Consider the following 9,865-nt stretch of genomic DNA (forward strand, 5'->3'; position numbering starts at 1 on the left):
TGGAAATCTTAATGGAAAAAAAATAAGACTGTCAAGAAAGAGGACCGTTTGATTACGTTAAGCGTATTGCACATGTTGCAATCCAACGTTTACTTCGTAATTAACATCTTAGTTTCATTGAAACCGAGGTTGAAACCTATCGATCTTTGATTCTTGCAAACACGTGGATCGCGTATATCACAAGTTTCAACATCAAATAGTCTTCTCTTAGCGCGCCACTTTCCAAAACGTCCTTTGTTTGTAATAAACAACTAATTCTAACACATTTTAATTTGCAAATGGCCTCGAGACCGAATACGATAAAATATCACACGTCATCTGCGCATAAAAACTATGATGGATTACGACACGATCGATCGACTTCAAGAGCGATTGATGACTAAATTCGGTAATATTAACTTAGACTTGTATCGGGACTCAGAAATGAGAGACAAGAAGAAAACGTGAAGCTTTAACGTCATTTGGTATGCTGTCGGACGTAATCTTTATAATTTATGGCCGTCTTATCGGGTTTTCTTTATTTACATTGTAAATGCAAATAAATCTGGTTCCAAAATCCACGACGACCTAGAGAAAGTCCAAGCCAACGATTGAGTCGTACACAGACTCCGAGTCCGTCGCTTCTGACATTTTATAGCATGACGATTGCGATTAATAAAATACGAGTATTTTGTTCACGATATTGTCCTTCAACCATCGTCGCTTGTCTTAATAAGCAGTTTCGTCGTGCATAGCACGGAAGATTATATATTAAACCGATCTTACGACATTAACCGTTATGACTGTTAAATCTCATGTGTGAAAAAGAAGAAAGCGATTGTAACGACGTTACAATTTATAGATGATAATTCTTGATGTTGAGATATACAAGTATATATATATATTCTAGTAAAAGCGATATATATATATATATATATATATATATATATCGCTTATACTAGAATTTCTGATATCTTAGCGAGAATCGGAAAGAGGAAGTGGTCTATTATTCATCAACCACTTCTCCAAAGAGTTACGTGGTGCCCACACTCAATTTCACCGAAATCACCATCGATTGCCCTTAGGCAGGAAAAGAAAGTGATTAAAAGCAGAAGGTGGGCGAATGTTAAGTATCGTTCGCAGGTATTATATACATACATCTTGTGTCATCTGTCGAATCTTTGCGGTTAGACCACGGAAAAAGAAAGTTGTCGAGATCTGTAAGCGTCATGGGCGCAAGAAAGTATTTGCATTGCGTTGCGCTCGACGATGTGAGGAAAGAAGTGGCGATGATAATTGATTAGCTGCTCTTTTCCTTCTCGATCATTCAAGGCATCAAGGACGAACGGGTATCGAAAAATTGCAAAATCCGCGAAATTATGAGGACAGCCGTAAAAAGGTGTCGAGGATGTTGTGGATATATCGGAAACTTATGATGCGAAATTAACGTCTATCGCGTGCTAAGACCCTACTTGCGTTTGACAAATTGCCACGGACTATGCCGAAGGTCTAACTGAAGATTAACGAAGATAAACAGCCAGTTATGTGTCAGCACGGGTGCTGAAAAAAATGTGCGATAGATATTTAGTCTACATTAGATGTCAATAATCAAGATTAATTAAATTATAAGTACCTACGAAAGAAGATACATAACGTAATACTATCAAAGCATCTCTATAAATGATAAATTAGGAATATAAATTCCTTGTGGTGTGTTAGTTAATTCTTGTTGTTAATCAATTAAGATTATTATATATATATTATTCAAAATGTAGTTGCAAAGCAAAAAAAAAAGAACATATTGTATAGTAAGAATGCAAAGAAAGAATGATTTCCTTCTAAGAAGCAAATTAAACTGTTTGTTTAGTTACACACAAGTACCATGATCATAAATAAACAAAGAGAGCCATATTCGGTCAAGACAGGTTTTGGTGCCTGATAATATACTTGTGTAAATTTTACAAGTTCAAGCAAATTTGCCGCCGATTATTTGTCGGTTTAAAACACAGTCCTAAACTAAAGCTGGATTACATAATATCACAAATTACAGACAAGCAATTTAATATCACTGATGCTAATAAGCATCTTTAAAATACTATAAAGAATTGATTGCGAAAAATATACTTTAGTCAAGATTCAAATCTTGATTTCCTTCATTTCATGCGTCTTCTTACCAATTCAAACACCGAGGCATGTGATATTATTATGGCAATATATGTTGAAAGAACGTTTTTTATACTGTAGACAAAATAAAAAAAAATTAAAAATGAAAATTAACCAAGAGAAATGATTCAACATGATTAAGCCAAGAGGATCACGATTCGGTCAAGATAATTCTTGGTGCTGCCGCTTTTGTGTGAATTTCACAATTTCCAGTTGAAACGACATTATAAATAATCTGTCGAGATATACGCGTTAGATTTTTATTTATAATCCAATTAATTCATTGCGTACACATTGCACGTAACATTAGAAAATGATACAACTTGATCTGTTGTCAGATTACAGGAAGTCCTGTAATTCTTACGTAGTCTCCGCAACGTCACAGCGGTAAAATTACTATGATGGACATTTGCTACGAGAAAATGAATTATGGTAGGAGGAACAGAACGGTGAAAACTCTCGAGTCCATATGCCGTATGGTTTGCGCGCATCCAACACGCAAATACGCACTGTCCGCTTCAGGAAATGGTTTTCTTCCTACTCTTTGAACGCTTGTCGAATGTGAACTCAGAGCACGTGTCTGTGTAACGTGACGACTTTCATCTTCCCGTAACAATCGCTTATGTTAAACATTTAAGCATGTCTCTCAAGCCTTTCGAGAGAATCAGCTATGTTTTCTCAGGTTATACCATCTCTTTCATATGCGAATGTACACGCAAAATTTCTATAATCGTTTGAGGATATAATTATAGAATTGTTCGACTTTCCAGTAAATTAGTAATCAGTATGACCTTATAAATCATATTTTATATATAATAAGCTTTCACGTTAGTTTTAATCATGCCGTAGGCACTCATAATATAATAAATGAATAATTATTAATAAGGACTTGAGATACATAGTTCTCATTTAGATCGCTCAATCTTTCACTGTATGCCAGCATGTCGCGACGACCTCTTTTTTCTTGCAAATCGATCTGGTATCTACTAATTGGCAATCAAGTTAACTTCGGGGTCGACTGTCTGAGATATGAAACAAGGAAAAAGGAAGACAGTAAGGACAGATGGGCAAAATCAATTTACATCATATTTCTCGCGTCTTTCTTTCGATAAGCGCCCTTGTAAATAAAATCACTATTAAATAGCAATGCTCTAAAACAGTAATAGGCTAACAATTAATAAATTGTATCTCTCAATATACGTGGCAAACAGATGTTGTGCACGAACGATCTAATCCTATTTGATTAGGTCTATTTGACCAAAAATGTTCTTACTAATATTTTATTTAAACATTTTTTTCTCTGGTATTTGATTGACTTATGTTAATGTAAGCTTTTTTTCTGTAAAAAAATTTGTACTGCTAAGAATGTTTTGATCATATTAATCCAAACGATATAATCATATAGTAAATTTGAACATATCAGCAGGACTAAAAAGAAAAAAGAATTATTATATTTCCAATTGAGTGAATTACAAGTTAACGAAAAGGTGAAAAGAATAATAATATATTACACGTATCAATTGTCAGTTACTTTTCAGTTTTTATATATATAAAGTTCGCAATGAAAGTGCGCGAGAACTAGAGCATTACGGAATGAAAAACATTTCACGCACAATTATATAATCAAATTTTGCAACCATGTGTAATTCGATCTGATAATGTGCAACAACCGTCGACAAACGTAAGGCTTTGTTCTCGGTACGAATACTCAAGTTTATCGCTCGCCGTTCTCATCTCATGGCAGTGTCTCTGTACCTCATTGCATTAAGCGCAATTTTCTCGTTAGTAAAGAAATTAATGAAAGCAATTCTTTTCGTCGAGGGAAATTCTCACCTTAATTTATCTCGCGTTTCTCAGCATTTCTTAGGTGTAAAACGCAACGATCGATGCGCGACGCACGCGAAATAATTGCGTCGAAGCAAAAGCTCTCTTTTTAATCATAAGTCCATTTCATAATCGTCTACGTAACGCATTCAGATGTCTTTATTAGTCCACAAACATATTACAAAGCTGACTCAAACATCCAAGGATTCGAGATGAACGATAATCCTACTGATAGTCTCGCCGAACGATAGTCTGCCAATCGATGAATCTCGAATTACAGAATGCTGCAAGAAATTGGCAAGTTTGTTTGCTTTAACAACGATCATAAATCCTCACTGCGATTCTCGAAACGATGTGGCAATGTTGCAAAATGTATGATAAATTACGCAAGAGATACTGAAGAGCACTCCTCCGTGTGTATACCTTGAAAAGCTACAGTCACCATAACATATGACGCTACTTTAAATGTCTGTTGAGTTCCTTGTAACATTATTAAATCACGCCTAACTAATTTTCCGTAAGTTATTTATGTGACACTGTTTATTGTGACAAGTATATAAAATGTTTAACTTTTAATACAAAAAGGAAATGTACTTTGATCGTTCTTTAGCGAAGTTTAGATAGTTCTTTAAACATCAGATAAACAACAAATTAAAGCCAAAACGGACTTATATAATTGCACAATAAGCAGACTAATAAAGTTTTGATTCTTAACTGGCGTTTTAATGAAGATATTACAGCAGCTGAACAGACACAGATGTGGTGTGCTAGATTCGTGATAAAACATACGTCTTATTCGCTATTAAATGTATCCTTGAATAATGCCTGGGGAAGAAAGGTAGTCGCAAAGTACGGAACTGACCATGCCGATAACCTTTCACTCATACTTGACAAGGTATACATGTAATACATGATGAAGTATGCTAATTCACGAAGTTACAGTCTTAATTTCTCGTCTACAGTAAAAAAAATTTTAATTGTTCGTAAAATTTCTTAATCCTGAAGCAATTTATTTAATCACGTATAATAAGCGTTGTGTTTTAAATATACACTTTGACATATTATCATAAAAAATTGTATCGCATGAGATGTATACGTTACATCTACATTACATCTTATGTAGTCTAATATATTTCAAAAGTAATAAACTTACTTGCTGTTACTTCTTAAAATTGGTAGCTTAAAAAGTGTAATTTTCGAATTATTATAAATGAGTTAAGTAAATGTTACTTTATCAAAAGTGATTTAATTTAATTTCATAAAGAATTGTTAAAATCGTCACTTTTAAAGTAAAGAAGCGATATATTCGTATTTTATTGAGTCTAATTATTTATTCAAAGAATTATATGTTAATCAGAGCATTAAATTTAATTAGTTCACTATCTCTATTAGTAAATTATATTTATATAAGTCTATACAATCATTCTTAATGGATATTAGTAGTATGAATATTCATATAAAATAAAAAATATTACTGAAAAAGAGAGAGTGGAAGACTTAGAGTACGCAATACTGCTTGGACATGAGAAATTTATTTAGCATTTATATATATATATATATGTAGGGATAAAGTTTTTATTGCAAAAGAACATAACACGTCACCATGGAAAGAATTGAATCTGAATTTGCTACATCTCAATCCTCTGTTTTAAATTTACATCAATCTGCTGTGATATATTTCTCTCTCAAAGACATTTCGTAATTTATTTCTCGCTTCGCGTGTATTGGAAAGTACGACCAATTTTACGACGCAGTGGCTCGCGAGTGTGTATAGTGAAATGCACATAAAGCGAAAAATATGTACGCATCGATGTATAATTATGCCAGTAAAAGTAACAGCTGCGAAGTGCGTGATGAATAAGTTGTCGCTTCCGCAAATCTACCAATCGGTTCAATAAATCGGAACGATCGACGCACAAGTGTAAAATAATCCGTTTCAAGATGCACAAGGCTACATGGCGACGTTTGTTATCGCTACCTTGTAACATATATCTTTTTACGCTCATTAGTGTTCACGCATCCGGCGAGGTGACGCTCGTTCGCAACTTATGAGCGAAATAGACTATCGGGGACCATCGATAACGAGGAAATATGCCCTTAGGCGCAGAATGACGTAGCTTCGCGTCTTCAATATCAAAAGTTTTGCCCGTGAACGTGCAACAATGTCGTCAATTAATGAGTCAATCTATACGCCTCATGGCGATATTGAATTCCAACTTGTGCGTTAGTTTCTTTTTACGAGTCCTTATATAATACAGGAAAAAGGCAACGCGATAGGATCGCAAAAGAAACTCGTGAGCCGCTTGGCGTCACTTAACAATAACAGAATGGATCAAATGGAATGGTGTACACTTGGCATAATGTCAATGGATTATTCATAGATCCGTGAACAATACACGGAGAAAAAAAAAAGCGCGATGTAACGTTCATTACGGATACACTACCGTTCAACTGTCGCACGTGATGGTAGGGATCTTCATTAATAGCAAGTACACCGAGTGCTGTCTTTTAATGAGGACGTTTACATTAGAAGTGGACAATAAAGATGATTACGGCGGTACCATATGCGGCATTGATGTTATAAACCGTTATTAACCATTTAATAACTACTGCGCAAGGAGTTTCACGGCATTTGACATTTGTCCTGCGATCACGCGTTCCTGTGAGCACAGCCCAATAATCTCAATGAAGAAAAAGATTTTTCTTTCTGAAGCACATATAATCATCGAAGCACATAACCTTGCTCCAAACACTCCGATAACGCTCTACCGATAATTATATTCACCTTTGCTGCAGATGAAAGCTCACCTCGAAGATCATATTTATTACATTCTTAGAAGATTGGAACGACAAGCTTTGTACGATGACAGCATAATTACCCGAGAAGATCGCGGAAATGAGGAATAGTGCCGTCTTAAAAGATTGGCGACACAATTAATGGAGTGCCACGAGCTGAGCATGCATTTTCATAATACCCGACATATGCACCAGTCTCAAACTTTAATGTTGTACCTTAATCATACGGACACCAAGGACATTCTGATCAAAATTTCTCTGCATGTGCAATATTACTTTTCAACTACCAGTAAGATGGCACACATTATTCTGTTTTTCTTTTCCAATGTTACGCAAATTCAGTTAATATTATGTTTAATCTTGATATCCAATATCTGAAAAAGTGTTAGAAATTTTTTCAAACGTCTTATTTTCAAAATTTCAGTATTAACGCTTTTTCAAAGAGTTCTAATTATTTCCGGAATTAATTAATTTTAATTAATTCTAGAAGTATAAAAAAAAAATAGAAACTCGGAGATATAAAATGCGAATTCTATCTTTTTGTGATTCGGGGAAAGATATAAGATTTTTTATTTTAATCGAGATTAACTTTTCAATAAAATTTTTGGAGCATTATTTTGAATTCTTTAGAAAGTATATATCAAGATTTCTGAAAAAATTCCTGTGGAGATTTAGAAAATTTTCATTCCGAAAAACAAAAAAATTCGAATCTCTAAAGATATCGATAGATTTTTTCAGATTCCCGTGAAAAATTCACGCACGGTAAATAATTGGAATTTACATTAACGATTATCAAATTTAGTGTAGTTTTATAGTTCGAATAATTGAGAAAAAATTTGAATCTATCAAGTTGTATAAATAGGAGCAAATAAATGCGAATGAAGACATAACATGAAAGGTAACATCACAGAAATGTCTATCTCGATGAATTTTATTATAAATATAAAAAATAACATTATTTTTTATTATATTATTAGAAAAAAAGATTATCAGAATTAGAAGATTTTCTTTATAACATGGATAGGAGAGTTTTCATATTAAATAGTATGCATTTTTCAAGATTCTTTGAAAAAAAAAGCATCTAATCTTTTTCTTCATTTTTGATGCAACAAATATTTATATTGAAAATAAATGCCTTACAATTTCTTTTTCAAAAAATAAAAAAAAAATTAAAAAAAATCCAATTTGGCATCTTTTAAATGCAAACTCTGTATACGAGAGTTCAAAATCCGTTCCAGAATATCATGTTACATGGATATAGCGCAGGTGTGGCGCTTCGAGGCTGACCGGTGTATTGAGTTCCACAAAAATTCCTAACGACTCCTCGCCGTAAATGTCGTAATTCTCTCTATCTCTTTCTCATCTTATTCTGCTATTCGCATTCTCCCCATCTTTCGCTTTCGCACGATGGAGGATTTTTTGATATACCGTAAAGACGACTCGTAAAGAATTCGTCATCGTCATGCCATTGGCTTCGATAATTTCATCATAAAATTATACTTTGTTCAACATTTTGCGAATGCTTTTTACACGTTAGATATTTATATAGATACTTATGCAATATTTTACATTAACGCAAATCATCTAGCCTTTATCTAGCCAAATCATCTTCCATCTACAGGAAGTCTTGATGGAGTCTAGCTTTACTACGATGACATCTATTCCACATTATTTAATAAAATGTATAAAATCTTACTTCTCGAATTCTATATATAAGCTTATTCCAATTATAATGCACGATGCTGTATAAAGATATGCGTTTGTTACACAGTAGACGTCAAAAGAGAAATGGTAACCCAATCCCTGAGTTAAATATCATGTTATTTTTAATTGCCATCTGTGTCAAAATGTAAATCAATCCACATCTGTAGTTTTAAAGTAAACATCCGTATTAATATGTACATTTGGTAAATAATATATTAAATTGAAATCAAATTAAATAAATTTTCTTCACTTTAATCGTTTAATTCCATTGTTTTAATCAAATTAACAATATGTTGGGTAAAATTAGTGGCGATCTAAAGAAATAATTGAAAATGACTCATACTGGATATAATTTGATATTATGAATTTAAATATGTACGATCTACTCACATCCATTCACATTTATATTCATTAAGTGTACAATTCTTGATAGGTTCAAGAGAGATTTTTCTCAATTATAATAATGATGAACATTGTTACAGTTAATGATGTGACACGGGCATGTGCAATAAATCAATCATATATTGTATCATAATTTTTTGTATATGCCTCTCATTATTGAATTCCTAATTTAGCACAGTCGTTTATATAGCGAGCAATGACTTAAGATAAATTGGAAGACTTAAGATAATCCGTATATAATTAAAGTCAATATCATTAAGTTGCGTGAAGCACATTCAATAGGCGTGCATCAATGATCGCCACAGATCATTAAGAAGATTTAATATCCTTTTCTGTAACCTTTGAACCAAGTTCTTAATGTACTATTTCTAAAGACAAGGCAAGAATTTTTCACAGGAATAATAATCAACGCTGTAAATAAATATACAAGTCTTACATTGCGGTTTCTCTTTGCTGCGAATAACTTAGCGCCTTACTAGCTTCAGCAACTCAATTGAACCTTCTTTATTCGTTCGAGAATGTACATTGATGATGCAGAATGGCAAGTACAAAACATGGTATTTTATTAGAGTCGCCATACCAGTCGGGACGAGCGCGAGTGCGCGTCCGAAAAACCGACGTCGAAAAAGAAACGCGCAAACTCGTTCAAGTCTTACAGCGAGCACAGTCCTTGGGCGGCGCCCAGTCGCGAAGGTAGGCCACACCGATGCGAAATACACTTGATTTACGTGCGAAAATAACCAATTAATTGGCGTAATCGGCGTGCGCGATGCGTCGTGATGATGTCGCATCGCCTCCGCTCCGCGCGAAGTCGCGGAAATGCTCAACTGCGCGTACGATTTCTGAAGTACAACGGGTGCGTGCGAAGATGCAAATATATTACGAAGGAAATAAGAGAAGGAACGATGATGACGATGACGACGATGACGACGATGAATTTCTTTTCGTTTCTTTGCGCGAAGAACGAAAATGATGCAAAAACAACGGCGACGGAGTT

The 9,865-nt window shown here is 34.0% G+C and overlaps 2 protein-coding genes across 3 annotated transcripts in view; one reads left to right on the plus strand and one right to left on the minus strand.

Moving 5' to 3' along the window:
- Nucleotides 1–9,865, minus strand: part of LOC108755434 (nuclear migration protein nudC) — a 90,286-nt gene that overhangs the window by 74,860 nt on the left and 5,561 nt on the right. The window lies entirely within an intron of this gene.
- LOC108755435 overlaps nt 1–9,865 on the plus strand; it is a 61,963-nt gene that overhangs the window by 49,413 nt on the left and 2,685 nt on the right. The window lies entirely within an intron of this gene.

The sequence above is a fragment of the Trachymyrmex septentrionalis genome, unplaced genomic scaffold, assembly GCF_001594115.1.
Source record: "Trachymyrmex septentrionalis isolate Tsep2-gDNA-1 unplaced genomic scaffold, Tsep1.0 scaffold87, whole genome shotgun sequence".
NCBI classification, from domain to species: Eukaryota; Metazoa; Arthropoda; class Insecta; order Hymenoptera; family Formicidae; genus Trachymyrmex; species Trachymyrmex septentrionalis.